The sequence below is a fragment of the Acinonyx jubatus genome, chromosome C2, assembly GCF_027475565.1.
Source record: "Acinonyx jubatus isolate Ajub_Pintada_27869175 chromosome C2, VMU_Ajub_asm_v1.0, whole genome shotgun sequence".
NCBI lineage: Eukaryota > Metazoa > Chordata > Mammalia > Carnivora > Felidae > Acinonyx > Acinonyx jubatus.
The window spans coordinates 106143299-106160868 of NC_069384.1; the positions used below are offsets into that span (position 1 = coordinate 106143299).

At 47.7% G+C, this 17570-nt stretch overlaps 1 protein-coding gene and 2 long non-coding RNA genes across 3 annotated transcripts in view; 1 reads left to right on the forward strand and 2 right to left on the reverse strand.

Moving 5' to 3' along the window:
* The first annotated feature begins 1356 nt into the window (after positions 1–1356).
* On the forward strand, positions 1357–5774 carry LOC113599910 (uncharacterized). The gene is made up of 3 exons (XR_008297895.1): positions 1357–1496; positions 1651–1889; positions 4503–5774. It is a non-coding gene; the product is annotated as an uncharacterized LOC113599910 (long non-coding RNA).
* Positions 1885–9740, reverse strand: LOC128315263 (uncharacterized). The gene is made up of 3 exons (XR_008297894.1): positions 9632–9740; positions 8374–8508; positions 1885–2816 (listed from the first exon to the last, which is right to left on the reverse strand). It is a non-coding gene; the product is annotated as an uncharacterized LOC128315263 (long non-coding RNA).
* The window catches only part of LEKR1 (leucine, glutamate and lysine rich 1), a 216828-nt gene continuing 208994 nt past the window's right edge, over positions 9737–17570 (reverse strand). Inside the window, exons 18-19 of the transcript XR_008297893.1 lie at positions 13430–13680; positions 9737–9858 (exon numbers count right to left, since the gene is read on the reverse strand). The gene's annotated coding sequence lies outside the window, so the exon portion shown is untranslated. The remainder of the gene's footprint in view (positions 9859–13429; positions 13681–17570) is intronic.

Consider the following 17570-nt stretch of genomic DNA (forward strand, 5'->3'; position numbering starts at 1 on the left):
TTCCTTGACAGGAAGATGGTGTTTTATTAAGGAGATAATACAGTTCAGGGCTCTTTTGTAACAGAAAACCCCCAAACACCCACATTATCTGCATGCCAGTTCCTTCTTAGACAAGTTTGAGGGGAGACCCTCGAGGTATCATTATTACTGTTTTCACGTATGTGTGTTAATTTTGTTTTTAAAAATCATAGGAGAACTTCCATATTTGAATGGATGCAGAATGGGATGCCTTGGGTGGCTCAGTTGGTTGAGCATCCAACTTCGGCTCAGGTCATGATCTCGCGGTTCATGAATTCGAGCCCCGTGTCCAGCTGTGTGCTGACAGCTCAGAGCCTGGAGCTTGCTTCGGTTTCTGTGTCTCCTTCTCTCTCTGCTCCTCCCCTGCTCACATTCTGTCTCTCTCTCAAACACAAAGATTGAAAAAATTAAAAAAAAAAAAAAATTAGATGGATGCAGACCTGAGAGCTTTCAGATGACCAAAAAAACTGGGAGCAAAGCCATCCACATGTATCTCAGGGCAAAATTCTCTGCTAGCCCCCTCTCCTCCACCATGCGCTCTACTTCAAATGTGGGCAAGTTGCTCTCCTCTCTAGTCCCTTTTACCAGCCTGTCACTCTGTCCATAACAATTAAACCCAGGTCTGCAACTCAGAAAACCAGGCTTCTGAAAAGATTAGGTCTCCTGAGAGGTTAGTGTCAGTAATCTGCCCTTGTGGAGAGTCTGTCGGATATCGCATTTATTTGTAAGGAAGGAAACAAAATCTAAACCGTCAGAGTTCAAAAAGCAGTTTCTGTTTTGCAATATAGTACCGGAGAAAAGGGTTCCGGAAGTGGCAATTTAATTTGTGTCTAATTTCAGCCAAGTAATTGCAGACTGCTTCCAGCTTGAATGAACAGTGAGGTATAGCTCCCAGTAGTTACTTATTTTAGTGGCACTCCCTCAGGATGAATGTTAGTTATTTTCAGTTGCGTGTGGGAAAACCAAGGTCCGCGGCCAAGCTGTGGCAAGTTGGCTCCGCGTGTGTGAGCTGTCAACCACGATACTTAGTTCCACTCAGATTCATTTCTAATTTTCAGTTGGCGTGTGACCTTTTTCTTGTTCAATCTGGGGTCCCGATCACTTCCTCTCTCTGCCTCCTCACCTTCCCACCTCTCTCTACCCACACAGGCAGCTTTGGGCTGAATCCACGTAATAATAACGGCGTGAGTGCGAAGTGGGTTGTATAAAATCCTTAGGGAGAGATGTTAAATGAAGCACATTGTTCTTCAGGGCTCTTCGGGACCAGAGTGTACCCATCAACAAAAACAGCCTCATAGGCAGTGAAATTATATGTCTCTCTCTATAATTTATGCAGAATGGGATGATGCTGGGATTGTGTCTTAAATAGCTCTCATGTATGTGGTAGGCAGCCTCTAAAATGACCCCAGTGATCATCACCTGCGAGTATTCACACCCTGTGTAAACCCCCTCACCTGTGGGCATGTGGGCTGGACCTGGTGAGTCTCTTTCAACAGAATGAACAAAAGTGATGGGATGTCATTTCTGAGATTAGATTACAAAAAGACCGTGTCTTTCTCTCGACCTCTCTCCCTGTTTCTCTCTCTGTCTCTGTCATCTGTCTTTCTCTCTCTTTCTCTCTCTCTCTGCCAGCTGCCAAGTTGTGAGCTGCCCTATGGAGAGGCCCATGTGGCAAGGAACTGATGTCTCTAGCAAGCAGCCAGCGAGGACCTGAGATTGGCCGACGGCCAAGCGAGTGAGCCTGGAAGGTGATCCTCCCCCAGTCGAACCTTGAGGTAACTGCGGCCCTGGCTGATACCTGGATTGCAGCCTGTGAGACCTTGAGTCAGAGGACCGCTAAACCATGCCTGGATTCCTGACCCGCAGGAATGGTGAGAGAATACACGTTTGTTGTTTTAAGCACCTAAGTTTTGGGGTGATTTGTCATGCAGGAAGAGAACCTCTAATACTAACACCAGTACCCAAAGCAGGTAGTGAAGGGCCTATGTGACCCACCAGTGCCGTCTCCAGTCTCACCTCCTGCTATAGCCCCACCATCACCCGTGGGCCATTACTTTTTGGTCATACCTTATTCTTAGGTGTCTTCGTGACTCTGTATAAGCTACTTTTTCTGCCCGAAACAACCAGTCTCCTCTTCTCCAGATAAATTCTTGCTTACCCCTTGACACCTGGCTTAGATGTGCCTCCTGGAAAACCTTCCTGATTCAGTCAGGCAGAGCTCCTGTCTCTTGCCTTGGGGACACGGCACCTTGCCCCTGCCTGTGCTGTAGCACACCGCACTGTGCTATCCTGATTGATGGGCCTGCTAGGCTGCAACTCCTAGGGGGAAGGACACTTTTCTTCACCTTCCGGTCCCTAGTGCCTAGCATAGCATAGTGATAAAACACCACTCCTGAGATGGGCCAGTGGCTGTTTTGTAGAAGCCAGGATCCCAGCAGGAGGGCATCTGGTAGCTAACTGAATTCCTAGCTGAGGTGGGAATCTTATAATAGCATCCCCTAAGTGTGTAGTAAAAGAATATGTGGATTAATCGGACAATACCTGAATTTTGAGCACTCAGCACATCCAATGCTATGGCAGCTCACAGTGTTGTTAAGCCCTCTTGGTCTCGTCCCAACCCTTCAGCCCTTCAGTTAAGGTCATGGGAGCTTGGAAGTTGACAATCCTGTAATCTGAGTTGTTATCACATTTCAACTCATGACCTTTGAATTGATATGTTCCAGGCATCACGGACGTTCCTCCAATTCATTTTTAGAGAAAGCTAGAGAGAAATCATGAAGGCATCCATAGGGACAAACCTGAAAAAGAGAACGTTGTATTTGTATCTCAGAGAGTAATCTAGCCCATGAAGAGAGGGCTTATTGCTGGGGAGGTTGTTGGAAGATCGTACACGTGTGGAATAGACTGTAAGCCTATCTGTTCCATCACCACGTTGTGACAATTGTTGGTCCTAAATAGAATTTTGCCCCTTTCTCTCCTTCATTGCTCTCCTCCTAGTCTTGAACTCACCTGTAATGGCTTCCTAACTGGTCTTACGACATCCACTTAGGACCCTTTCCAAGTTTTTCTCTACAGGGCAGCATTTTGAAATGCATATTTGATCACATTGCCCATCCGCTTAAACACTTCGGCACCTCCCCTGGCCAGCTCTGCCTTGAGCCCAGCCTTGTGGTGTATCCTGCCCGCCTTGCTGTCTGTGCTCTGGTCACACTTGAGTCTTTTCATGGCTTTGAAGACACAGACACCATCCCACCGCAGGGAGACCCAGGACCCACCTGGCCTAGTTAATCCTATTGTTCCTTCAGATTTTATTTCACTCATCATGTCCTCAGAGATTTCCCTGACATCTCTTATTAAACCAAACCCCTTATTACAGTCTCACATTGCAATGTCACATTAATTCGTGTAGGTATTTGATCAAGGTTTCTCCTTTTCTATTGTGGAAGTTCCATGAGGGCAGGGACCATGTCTGTTTTTGCTGACACCGTATTTTTGGTAGCTGGCCTGACCCGGCAAAGGGCAGGCGTTCAGTTAGTATGTGTTGAGTGAAGAAATGAATTACGAGTGCTACTGAGGGTGGTATATGGGGGAAATGCGGGGCAAATGGGCATTTAATGGAACCTAAAGCTGGGGCACAGGAAGAGAATTTGAATGTACACCATCCTAAAAGAGGATGTTGGAGTTTCTTTAGACTAATTATAAAATTTGCAGAGTGCACAACATCTGTAGTTGTGTGTAACTCCCCTTCCCCCCAGGCCGAAACAGCCTCAGGGAAAACCACAGATTTCAGGTCAGTCCCCGCGCCCTCCAGCCACACTGCTCTGCCTCTGGGGGTGTGGGGGGGAAGTGAGAGGGGGTGGCATTCGTGCCAGCTCTCCTTTGCCAAGGGGGAAGAGCTGACTTGGGCAGAGACCTGTCAGGCCCCCTTTCTTAGGGGCTCCGGTGTTTGCACCCTTTCTTGAGGGGCATCTCTCCTAGCACATTGGTAGCAGGTAAAGTCCCTTCACCTTATTCCTGAATCTTCAACTGACAAGCGTAGGGCCTGCCAGTGGTTTCATTTCCCAACTCCTGTTTCTTCCAGAGCCCAGGCAGCTTGACAGGACTCACTCAGGGCGGCAGCCATTCTTCCGACAAATATTTACTGCCAGAGAGAGAGACAGAGACAGAGAGACAGAGAGGGAGAGAGAGAGAGGAACAAGATGATGCCCTCACCCCAGGAGCTTGTCATCTTCTGGGTTCTTTTCAGCTACCTTCACCTCGGCTGTCAGGCCCGGGCTGAGAATTTGTCTTCTCTACACTAATTTTTGCCAAGAGGCAGGAGTTTAGAAGAACATTAATCTGTTTTCCTTCCAGCTTTGCCTACACAGATGACAATATTATTGCTCTCAGGATTTTAAAGTGAAAGTCAACACAGAGATCACAGAGTCCAGGAGGGCTCCTGAATCATTTGAGATAATTATTTTATTTTATTTTTTTCTTCTTAGGTCCTCCATATCTGTGAATCAGCGATGTGGGAAATGGGGGCTTCAGAAAAATTAAGGGAAGCTTGAAGTGAGCAAAGCTGAGCAGAGTGTGGGCAGCAGCCGAGGGCTGCCACAGTGGGAAAATCAGGCAGTGCGTCATGTGAGGGAGCTCCTGGCGGTGTCTGCCTCTTTCAGCAGCATCCACATAGGCTGGGACAGTCAGATCACTGTGCCTTGGGCAGGGATGAAAACACCCAGCACTGCCAGAGTACTCCAGAGGGGTGTGATATCAGGATGGCCTGTGCCAGCCTCATTTATTTGCCTCAGTCATTTGAACAAAGCAGTTGCTGGACTAACTGTGCTGTGGCAAAAACCCACGACAAATCCAAATGTCTCTTTCCTACTGCCTTTGCTCCCACAGCACAGCGCTGATACCTTCTTAGTGGAATGGACCTCATCCCATGCCAATTGATGGATGAGCTGTCCCTTCCCTGGGCTGGGGGTTCCTCCAGGCAGGAATCTTGGCTTGGTTTCTTCCATGTCTCCAGAGCCCGGCACAGGGCCGGGAGTCTAGTAAGTTTCTGATGAATAAATGAATGGCTGTATGGACATATGGGATGCACATGAGGCTCCTGTAGTGGGAACATGTTTCATAGTACAGTAATCTGTTGGCTCCCTACAGCTTGTAGGACCCAAAGAATGAACAATTTGTCCTTTCTAGGAAAGGCATGTTTCCTGTGGGGACTGCATAAGGGAAGGTGACTGCAAGTTGAGAATCAGGGCGAGCAGAGGTAGACAAAGGCCCCTGGAAAATGACACAGAAATGGAGGAGGTGTTCATCCCAAGGAGACTCCAGGGCATCCAGGCGGAGCTCTGATTCTCCAAGAAATCCACAGACAGTGCCTGGGAACATGGCTGGGGGAGGCGGGTTCTCAGGGAGCCATTATTTCAGTCTCCACAAAGACCCCCAGGTGGACTCCCACGCTTTCCCTCATCTGTCCACTAGGGGGCAGGCAGAGGCAGGAGAAGAGGTGAGGTGGTGGCCAGTCGGCTCCCAGGCTGGGCTCATCAGGCAGCAGTACTCCCAGGCTCACGTCCAACACACTGGGCTGTTTGTATTACTCAGACAACAAGGCCAGGCCTCTCTTCCTGCCTGTCGTGGCCTCTGTGATTTTATATGATGTGGCTTGTGACATCAGATACCACGCGACCATGGTAACCAAAATATACAGCTTGGTGTGAATGTTAATAAACAGGAGAAAAAGTGATCCCCGGTTTACTTCTTTTACTGACCATTTGTGGTTTTTCTATTCATGTCTCATGTATCCTTTATTATCCAGAACAATCAAGGTGTACCTGAATTCCACCACCTTTTAAAATGAAAGGGTAAATGAGGAAAATGTGTCCTGGTCTCCTGTTCATCTAGCCTTGAAAATAGCAACTCATTTCCTCACGTGCGAGCGACCACTTCCTCTTGATATCCTGCCCAGCCCTCCTCTTGTGTACCAACACACCATTTCAAGGGAAAATTATTTTCTTGATAATTCCCACATGCCTTGGAAAGTCACTTCCTCCTAAGAAATTCCAGGTGATGGGAACCCTTAATTGGTTTAAGTTTTTTCTAATCACCAAGGATTCAATAAAAACACAACTTTCCTTCTACACAAATCATCCTCTCATAGAAATTAGTGGGCCCATAGATACGGGCCTAAAATAACCAAACTGAGCATAAAGGAATACACATTTCACCAGGCCAGACCACAGAAATGAGAGTCTCTGTGTAGAAAGGAGAGTTGCTTCATACAAAACCGGAGGATTTCAAAGTAGCATTCTCCTGCCTGCAGAGAATGTCCGATTAGAAGCCCACCAGTGCCGGATAACCTTAACAGAAAGCTTTGCTTTAACGAAGTTAAAGACTCTTCAGTGAGTCACATCTTTAATTGGAATGAGAACAAACCAACCATGAGCCAAGGCGAAGGGAAGAACTGGCCTAAAAGCAATGGTTTTCCAGTGGAGTCAGAATTCTTCTGCAAACCTTTCATGCTGCAGTCTTTTTTGAATGCTACCCCTGATTTCATTCTGATAGTAATCACAGTTGAGAGATATCTTTTGAAGATAAAGCATGATGCCGAGTTACTTTAATGGTTTGCAAACTGCTCTCAAGAATTACGTAAAAAATATGCACTTCCAACGATACCATGGATTAGTTCATCTAAAATTGTTGGATTTCCAATTAAAAACATAAACAGGCTTGGATATATTTGGACACAGATGTTGCTGGAGTTTCCAGATTCCATTGTTTAAAGGTATTCCATAAATGTGACAAAAAGTGTGGAGAAGGCATCCATCTGATTGGGTATTCAGGCTTACAAAGAAAGTAATTACAAGGCCAGAGCCTGGGAGTTGGCCCTCATTCATCTAAATTCCCTTTCACATATCAACATAGCTTGACCTTGATTTTTTAAATGTAAGCAAGGGACATTGATGTAGTCTGAATAAACCAGTCTTTCAAATAATCTGAGGAGTCTGGAATCAGGAATGACATACACTTGAAGGAATACTCTTAAGTAAATATGGTGGTTTTAAAAATAATGTCTTCTCTTCCTACTGAGCTAAATTTTGATCTTCTTTCTAGGGAACTTTTGTTTGCCAGGTCCTTTGGAGAGTGCTGGCTCTCCCTGCCCTCCTGTTTCTGAGTCTTCCCACTGACCTTCCCACCAGGCCCTTGGTGTCTCCACCGTGGCCTCTCTGGTCTGCCACCATCTCTGCTGCCCAGGCGACCTCCAGCCTTCCTCGCCTTTCTCTGAGGGCAGGGGCCTCTCTACTCTTCCTGACAAAGCACTTTCAGTCAACTCTTGGATTTCTTCACGGGTGATTAAACTGTCTGTGTGTATTCAGGACCCTTCTCCTCTTTCTGTGTCCGGCTGCTGACCTCTCTCTGAGTTCATTGTCAGAGGAGAAAGTGCACAGGGCAGTCCATCTGACTACTCGTTAGTAGCTCTGGTAAAGATTTGGTCCTGGAGAACGTTTGGGCTGTTGAATTATTAGTACATCTTCAAAACATCTGACTTTTTGCCTGGGTAGTTTTCTGAGTCACTGTTACCGAGTGAGGCAGACGCACCGGAGAGGAAACAACACCTGATAGCCTGTGGGTTGTAACCACTAGCATCTGCCTGGAACCTCGCCAATGTGGGTAGTTTCGCCATTAAGCTCCACAGGGCTCCTCATAGCCTGAGATTCCTCATAAGAGTAGGTATGGTCTTTTTGCTTGGAAATAGGAAAGAGAGAAAAATGAAGCACAGGGGGTTTTGTTCAGTGACCAGAAGACAAGCCAGGACTAACGCCTTAAGCCCAAACCCTCTTTACAGAGATTTTGGCCGCAGGACCCCTAACCCCCCTGTAACTCTGGACTCCCGGGGCAAACTCACCTCCCACCCGCAGGGCGCATGCTCCAAGGCCCAGGTCACGTGAGAGTTCTGCCGCATGCAGGCATCACCCCTTTCACCGAACATTGTTGCACGTGCCTGCTGTGCCTCTCAAAATGACATTTTCGTCATTTGCTTATTTGTGCACAATTCCTATCACTCTCACGTGACTGCAGGTGTTTGGAGCACGGGGATGGTGCCTTCTGTGTCTGCATGCCCCAAAGCATGGGACACGGTGAGAGTTTTAGTGAAAGTACGAGGAAAGGGAGGTGTGATGGATGCTTTCCTCGCCTTCTCTTACATCCTTTGGATGCCACCTTACTTACCTATGATAACTGTATCTCCCCCTCCCCACCTCCCCCCCCCCCCCCCCCCAGCATTTCTCAGCATTATGCTCAGCTTCTGCCTGTTCCATAATGTACCATTGGTGTGGCCTGTATTTCAGTTTTGCTCTTTGTGCATCTAACCTTTAAATGGCTGCTGGGTCAGGGCGCCTGGGTGGCTCAGTTGGTTGAACAACTGACTCTTGATTTCCGCTCAGGTCATGATCCCAAGGTCACATTCGGCGTGGTGCCTGCTTGAGATTCATTCTCTCTCTCTCTCTCCCCCTCCCTAAAATTTAAAAAAAAAAAAAAAGAATCTAGCTAGCTAGCTAGCTGCCCTGTCTTTGCTATCTGTCTCATTCTGTAAACTCTTAGGGGACCGAGGTTCCATGGAACCCCCTTGACCTATATCACTGGACAATAAAACCACCAGTGGCTGGACTCTTGAGGGACTTCTGGAGATGGTGGTCTTCTTTCCTGGTGGTCAGAAAAGTGAATCACTCACTACAGCTGATCGTTGATCCTCTTAGAACTCACGGTTACCGGTCTGGGAATTTGTGTTTGTTCCCAGTCACTACTGCACCCTCCCTTGTTATGAATCTCCCACATACGTTTTGAATGGTGTGGCTGCAAGTGGGTTGCCGAGAGACCAGAGAATCATTCTCTGCAGGCAAGGTTTCTCAACAGGGGCACTGGGAATGCTTTGAGCCTGACGACTTAGTCGTGGTGGCTGCGGTGCGTGTGTTCTGGAAGCTGGTTAGCAGCAGGCCTCGTCTCCACCCTCAAGATGCCCCACAAGCGTCCCCCAGTGCAGCCACTGAACGTGTCTCCGGGCTTGTCGAAGGTCCCCTTTGGGAGGGGAGCAAACACGCTGGTTAGGAGCCAGTACTATGTGGGATGAGGACTGGAGGGAAGGGAATGAGCATCATAACCAGGGGCTCTTCCTCTCTTCCCAGTTTTTATGGGTTTGTTTTTGCTTCTGTTTTTTAATGTAACCAGCGTGATGTTCTGCCCTAGTCATTTTGGGGCGAGTCTCCCAAATGCATTTAAATTTTACACTACTTCACCTCTTTGTCCCCTTTTTCCCCCTAAGGGCCTTTTTTTTTCTTTCTTTTTTTTTTTTTTTTTCCCCACTATTACCACTGGGCTGAGTCCTGCTTTCTGTGGCTCAGTCCCATCTTGTTTGGGGAATTCCAGTGGCTTTCAGAAAACTTTGAGGGGCACATGAGAAACTGTTAGGAGGGACAGCTAGTCGGAGGTGGCAGGGCCACCTGCTGTCCCAGAGCCTGGTGGGCACTGTGCCTGGGGGTCTGCTCCTCCACTTCCCCCATCCATGAACTAGATTTCTGTCTCTTCCCTAGCATTAATAAGCTGTTGGGGCAATAATTCACACAAACTGAACTTACCAGAAACTAGGCTTACAAGCCAGACAATAGTACTGCTTTAAAATGTGCATCTTTCTGGAGCTGTGACCAGGGTTTGGAATGCAGGGTGGGCAGCATGAGATGTGGGGCCCCGGGGCCAGTGGGCTCCAGGCCCTGGCTGAGTGTCTGGCCCCTTCTGTCTGCCTCAGCTGCCAAGGAGATGACCCCTGTGGGCTGGCTGTGGAGAGAGCTGGCAGGCGGGGATCTGAGAGGAGAGAGAATGGAGAGACAGCATGATCTTTAGAAATCATTTACAGTTTCTGCTCCATTTAAATGTCAGTGTCCTGAGGCCCCGTGCCTGTTGCCTGTCCTGAATGGACACCTTCCCAGCATTGCCTCCAGTTACCAGGATGACCAGGAAACTGCAATAGGTCTGGCAAATATGACATTAGCACAGAGGGAGTGGAGTGGGGCAATCTCATGAGATATTCTCTCTGGGCTGTGGAAAAACCTGACGAAATCGCCTGGCTTCTGAGAAAAGCTCATCTCCCTAGAGATGGGAATTGCCCCTTGCTGCCCTGAGAGAGCTGCTTTCTTGCCGAAGAGGGCTGAGTGCCCCGGCAGGCTCTAGTTCCTCAGACTCCCCTGCCCTCCTTCCCTTTCGGATCCCCCTCTTCCATCCTCACACAATTTACTTGGGGGTCTTGTCACCCACATTTGCTAACACTGAGTCTTCCCGGAGTGCCTCTTGGCATTCTGTGCTTGCTTAGCGTAGCTTCTAGAACTCAGTGATCAGTAGGGACTTCTAGACACGCAGCTCCAGGCTCCTGGCTGCCCTGAGCAATAACCCAGATTGGGTGTGTTCTCCAAGCTTGTCGGCTGGCCGCACCCTGCAGGATACCCCTTCTTTGGAGATGTCTTCTCCTTGATTGGTGTCAAACTTTGACAGATATTTCTTCTAAGTGGACAGCGAATGCCTTTGAAAAGTTTGTTATTTCCCCTAACAGAGAGGAAAAAGTAAGGAACGTTGTGGCCTCCATGTTTTCAAGCGATGAAAGCAGAACACCGTCTCTTTTTCCATGCTGTCAAGGTTCCTGGTGCTGCCTTTTGAGTTCTGTCCATCAGAGGCTGTCTCTGGCTCGAGTTCGGGTAAAAGTGCAGCCAGCCCCCGTAGGCCTGATGGCCGGCCCTCAGGGTGTGGAAAAGCATCGGCTCAACCAGCTTTCCTGTCATGAACCAAGCGGGGCCATAAACTACCCACACCGAGAAGGCCTTCTTGCCACTGAGTCATTCTGGCTCCCATTGCTAGGCCTTTGTCAGAGTCCTTTGTCACTTTTGAAACTGTTATTTCTTTGGAAATAAAAGAACAGCGTGGCCATGGTTAGTGTTGCTGGTAAGTTCTATTACTAGAGGCACATTTACTGTAATAGAAAAATATGAATCTGATCAGTGTGTTACGAAGCCTATTACTGCCACAACCATCATCTTTGTCCCCAAACACCACGGTACCTGCACTTCAAAAGCATGTTCTTCAAAAGCCATTGTGCTGGGGAAACAGGATGAACAGTGCTTATATGACGCTGATTTCCTTTAAAAAGGAAAGAGAAGAGAATGAAAAACAGCCATGCAGTTCCAACAGGGCTCTCTGTGAGCATTTCCACACAGGTCTGCTTCCTCGTTGGTTTTGGTCAGGGATGCTCCATATTTTCTCTGTGTATTTAATTCACATGGTTTCATGTGAATTGTTCAGCCCTAAGTCAACAGTCTTCATGTCTGTTTAGGTTAAATGTGCCTTTGCCTCCTTACAAGTGTCTCTGCTTTGGGGGGGCTTCCATACTTGGTATGAATATCCTCTAAGGACACAAAAAAATGTGGGATAGGGGCCCGGCAATGGGGTCTTGGATCCCTAGGATCAACATGGAGCAGCTTTGTGGATCACTAATTTTACTCGCAGACTTTTCGGAAATGTTTTTGTATTAAATAGTGATGTAACAATGGAGTAGAGCACTCCGTTTCATGAATTTAAAGGTAATGCACAACACTTCAGAGACATGTTATGCTACGGCCGATGCCATTAGGTATCCCATCAGGGTCCTGCAGTGGGTAGTGTTATGGGTTGAATTGAACCCCACCAAATCTGTTCAAGTCCTAAACCCTACTACCTCAGAATGTGAACCAATTTGGGCAAGAGGGTCATGGCAGGTGTAATTAGTTTAGAGGGGTCATACTGGAGTAGCGTAGGTCCTTACAAAAAGGGGGAAATTTGGACATAGACATGCACACAGGGAGAATGCCATGTGAAGATGGAGGCAGAGATGCGGATGATGTGTTTACAAGCCAGAGTGCCAAAGATTGCCAGCAAACCCCCAGAAGCTGGGGAAGGGGCCTGGAATATATTCTTTCTCATAGGCTCATAAGGAACCAACGGAGTCAACACACTGATTTCAGACTTCTGGCCTCCGGAACTGTGAGACAATCCATTTCCATTGTCGAAGCCACTCAGTTTGTAGTACTTTGTTGTGGGAGCTCCGAACAAACAAATCCAAGGTATTTCAGTCTTTTCTCTTGCTGAAGATGCTTCATTGGCAGAGTCTGAGAAGTGCTGAACTGAGTTGTGGAAAGAGCTCAATGTTAGGGTCTGCTAGATCCAGCTTTGGATTCTGGCCACACCACCCACAAGTCACGTGGCCTGGGGCATGGATCCCGATGTCCTATTGTGAGCATTACATGAGAGGCCTCATGTAATAATACCAGCGATGCGACCTGGCAGCTCATTGGGTTCTTAGTAGATGTTATTCTTGTTTGCCCTTTCCACTTTGCCCTTCCTGCCCCCAGGGGTCATTTTGTCTGAGAGATGAGGAGCTCGACTTGTCTCCAGCCACACCGTGAGCTAGTGCAAGGCTGGGTATCAAATTCCAGGCCACTCGACTCCGTATGTGCACTGTGGTTCCCCTTGATGTTGTCTTTCAGGGCTCCTTCCAATAATAAACATTCTCTGTACATCGTCTCCCACAAACAGTTGCAAAGGTGATGAAATGGGTCAGCCTCTAGGCCCGGATGCTCTTTATACCACCTGGTGAGAAGTACCTTATATGGGAAGGTTCTCACACTACCCAGAAAGCCTTCTTAACAGGAGAAATGCCTCTGCTTTATTTTATTGTCTCTACATATTAACATGTAATGGTTAGCATGAGGTAATGACTACCTCATGAAAAGATTATATTTTGTTCAAAAGTGTTTTGCAACATTCATTACAGGATAAAAGGGCTTGGGCCTTTTAAGAAGAAACCAATTAGAATCTGAGGGCTGATCCAAGTTGTAACAACTGTGGAGGCCTGTCCTGCAAGAACTCCAATAGTCCCTTTTAATAAGGATTGATAAGCAAGGGATTAGAGCAAATTAGTTGGTAGTGACTAGTTCCTGATGCAAAATGGCCTGAGTTACATTGTCCTGATGGAACAAAGGTACTGGGGACAAATCGCTTTGCGGATCTAGGAAGGTTGCCTAAGTTATGATTCAGTATGGATAAAGATCAAGGTCTGGAGTCAAACCTGCATGGGCCTTGGTTGCTCCAAGGAAGTTGGACACCATCTGGAAGCATGCCCCTGGACACCTTCCTGGAGCATGCCCCAGTGCTGCAAACATTTGTGGGACATTCAGTTTTCCCCTTCCACTCACTCTTAGGTCCTCCCACCCCAGGGGAAGAGACATCACTTTCTACCTTATTGGCCCTTAAAAAGAAAGCTAGCTTCAAGGAGTGTTTATGACTTTTTTTCTGCTTAATGACCAGAGCTCACTTGGGAAAAAATTATGTGGCTGGAGTGAAGAATACTTACTGGTATAGTCGTACTGGTGGGGGAAACTAAAAATCAGGGCTTACTGAATGCAAAGCACAGTCAGAGTTGGAAAGCCCTGGCTGGGTTTTAGGCTGCCAGCACATGGTCATGGGGTTTGAGTTAGTCACTGGGTTCTCCCAGCCTCAGTGTCCTTGTGAGCACCCATGGAAGTAATGGTGCCTATCTCACCGCTGCCTCGTGAACAGTGACAGAGATAACATCCTCCAGCTTCGTGCCCTGTGGAAACCGTCCTAGGAATAGAAGGCGATGTTAATATGATAAATTAATGTAGTGACAAAAATACCTAAGCATTTATATCTTTAGAACTTTGTTCTGAATTTTTGAAAATTTTAATGCATTCTAATAAAAAGTGCATTTCATGAACAATGACAAAAAAAAGGGGGTCCCGTTGTAATCTGTGTTTGAATTTTTGTAACTAGCAGAAAGCCTAACCTATAAATTGCAAACCAGCTCACAAACGTGTTATTTCACCTGCAGGGTATTAAACAAGTTTTGTTTTGTTTGTGTTTTGCTTTTTTTTTTTTTAGTTTATTTTTTTTCAGAGAGAGAGAGAGAGAGAGTAGGGGAGGGGAAGAGAGAAAGGGAGAGAGAGAGAGAGAGAGAGAGAGAGAGAGAGAGAGAGGGAGAGAATCCCAAGCAGGCTCCTCACTGTCAGCACAGAGCCTGACACAGGGATCGAACTCACGAACCAAGGGATCATGACCTGAGCCAAAATCAAGAGTCGGATGCTAATCGACTGAGCCCCCTAGGCGCCCCTGTTTTGTTTGTTTTTTAAATCAACTGTCAACATGTAAAACTAGAGGATTTCCCATAAAAAAAAAAAAACTCCACTAAACCAAATCCTAGATTGCAGCTTTTCTTGGGGAAATAGAAGCAGAATTGCTGGCACAGCTGATTGGCATTTCCCGCAGCCCACTGCTCCCCACCACCCGCTGGCTGTTTACCACCCCAGGCCAGCCATGCCCAAGGTTTCCATTTCCCTGGTGGCGTCTTCCCACTGGGAGGCCTAGCATTTCAAATAGCAACATCCTTGAAAAATCAAACCAGTCAGAGAGCAAATGCTTGATGGATGCTCAAACGGGGTTGGGGAGTGAGGGTATTTGGTCTCTTATCCTAAGCTGGTCTACGTGGCCCAGGTGTGGTGAAGTGGAGTTTCTGTCTTATAAAACGAGCACAGGATCCTTGTGAGGATTCAATTAGGTGACATAATTAAACCTTGCAAGAGTCGACACTTGGTAAATGCTAGCTCTGAGCAGGACATCCCAGGCTGCTTGGGGCACTTCTGACAAACATCTGTAGTTTAAACTCACAGTCCAGGGGCACCTGGGTGGCTCAGTCGGTTAAGTGTCTGACTTCGGCTCAAGTCATGATCTCATGGTCCGTGAGTTTGAGCCCCGCGTCGGGCTCTGTGCTGAGAGCTCAGAGCCTGGAGCCTGCTTCAGATTCTATGTCTCCCTCTCTCTCTGACCCTCCCCTGTTCATGCTCTGTATCTGTCTCAAAAATAAATAAACATTAAAAAAAAATTTTTAAACTCACAGTCCAACATGAGGTCCCTGAAGCCACCAAGCACCTTCAAAGGATCAGGCTCAGGAAGAAAGGAAAACAAGGATGCAGGCTGCTCCCCACAAGACTGGAAACCCAAGGTGGACACAGATCCTCAGCATAACACGGACACTGTTTATTTTTGGTGAATCACTCCTGTGTCATCAGGAGTGCTAGAAAGCTGGGGTAAATGTGATATGCCAAGAGATGTCTCTTTGTTTTGACAAGGCCACACGTAGCAGATTTGATGCGTACCTGTGTCTGCTCCAAAGAAACATGAACCAGCGACAGCCCAGTGCATCTGCCTGAGTGCTCACCTCCAGTGCAAATACACAGCCAGCTTCCTGCAGACAGCCAGGGACCGGGAGCCTGAAAACTTATAGGAAGGCCTGAGTTTCTCAGGGGTGGGAGGGAGGCAGCCATCCAGCACCACTGTGACCCAGATTGGGGCTGTCTCTAAGGATATCACCAATCCCTAGGAGCCATACCCGGGAAAGATCTCACTGCTTTCTTCTCCCTGCCAAGGGTTCCACCCAAGGCGGTTTTATAGGAAGGTGCCTTTCTTCTGAGAAGGAGACTATCCCCGGGTCCAGCAAAAGATGAGTAAATGATTACTGGATGCTGTAAAAGGATCTTGTGAAGTATTTCTGTTGTCCAACAAAAAGGATCTGGTTTTTACACATCTGTCTTTTTAGTTCATTTGTTGCAGATAGAAGGCTGCAAATGCCTTTTAAGGACCAAGGGTAGGGCTTACTTTGGGAGATGGGGTGGCTAAGGATTTGGGATTTCCCCGCTGTTTGTTTCCTCCATCTCATGACCTGACAAAAGCAACCGTCTGAGTCACACAGCGAGTGGACTTGCATTGAGGAAATAATCCATTTGCTATTATAAACTAGGGAGGCCCTTAGGAAGAAAACCAGGCTGTTTCCTGGGTAGGCCTGCCCTAAAGTGGGGCAAATGATACAGCACTGGGGATGTTGAAATGAAGAGGGGTGCATTTTTGACGGGGGAACTTGAGGTCATTTAGGCTTAAGCTGTAACCAAGGCAGAGATTCTGAACCAGGGTGGGAGGGTCCCCAGGGAGTTGTGGATTCAGGGAAGTTAGGGCTGGATCTCCAGATGTGTGTGTATATGCCACAGATTACTTGGAATGTTGTATGAAAGTAGGAGTGGCTGACTTGATGTCAGGGTTTCTCAACTTCAGCACAAGTGACATTTGGGCTGGATCATTCTTTGCTGTGGAGGGCTGTCCTGTGTGCTGTAGGGGGTTAGCAGAATCCCTGGCCTCTACACACTGGACGCTGGTAGCACTCCCCTGCCTCCCAAGTTGTGACGGCCAAGAATATCACCACCGTCAATGTCCCCTGGGGGCAGAACTGTCCCTGGTCGAGAACCACTGAGATAGGAGAGTCCCTGAGGAGGCAGAGAGGAAGTATGAGGTGAGCCGCTCCCTGGTGAGGCTCCCTCACAGACCTACCCCTTGTTCCTATAAGTCATCACTGTTTTCATACCTCAGCATCAGGCAGCTACTTATACCTTCTGGCCAAATGTTTTGTCCTGACAGCTAGTCAAACATTGGAATTTTCTTTTTTTTTTTAAGTTTTTTTTTTTTAATGTTTATTTTTGAAAGAGAGAGAGAGAGAGAGAGAGAACAAGTGGGGGAGGGGGGCAGGGAGAGAAGGAGACACAGAATCCAAAGCAGGGCCCAGGCTCTAAGCTGTCAGGGCAGAGCCCGACACAGGGCTGGAACCCATGAACTGGGAGATCATGACCTGAGCCAAAGAAGTCAGATGCTTAACCGACTGAGCCACCCAGACACCCCAAACACTGGAATTTTCTTCAGTGAGGTGGGGAAACAGATAAGTGGGTAAGGCTCTTCCTCTGAGAAATATGAGTATCTTTTGGGGGCAGGTTGTAGCCTTGGAGACAGCACAACAGCTACTAGGAGGAGCCTGGGGTCATACCAGCAAGAGCACAAAGGAGAAAGGTAACACAAAATGAAACAAAAGACATATTTTTCCTTAGCGGGTTGTGTTCACTGCTTAATAAGCGAACACATCCAAACTCAGGAGAGGTGCACACCTATTCTGGGACAAGCCCCGGAGCCGTGGGTAGAGGTGGTTGAACAATTTGGTGTGCAGGGAGGTAACCCCCATGTATGACCACCCGGCCTCTGGGGGCTGGGGCCATCCATCAGTCACAGAGCCGCCGGCAGACAGGTGGAGCTGTGAAGAAGTGCATTTGCTCAAACACGGCAAACGGTGTTGGAACAAGCCACCACTTTCTGAAGCTATTACACTCTGTCAAGTCAGGAGCTGAGTCTGGGGGATGCCCAGGTGGCCAGAATTCACTCACGGTCCAGGGCCTGGAGGAGCTGTGGGATTGTTGTTTTCCTTCATTGAGGCAGTAAAGATTGATTTTGGATGTGGTGACTGAGGCCCAGCGCGTTAGTGACCGCAGAGGGACGTTCCTTTCCCACGCTGCACTGCACGCAGACAGTAGAACGTAATGTAAGGCCCCTTCGGGCATGACTCCTTCCTCATCACATCATTTACCGGCTGGGGCCCCGGGGCCTGT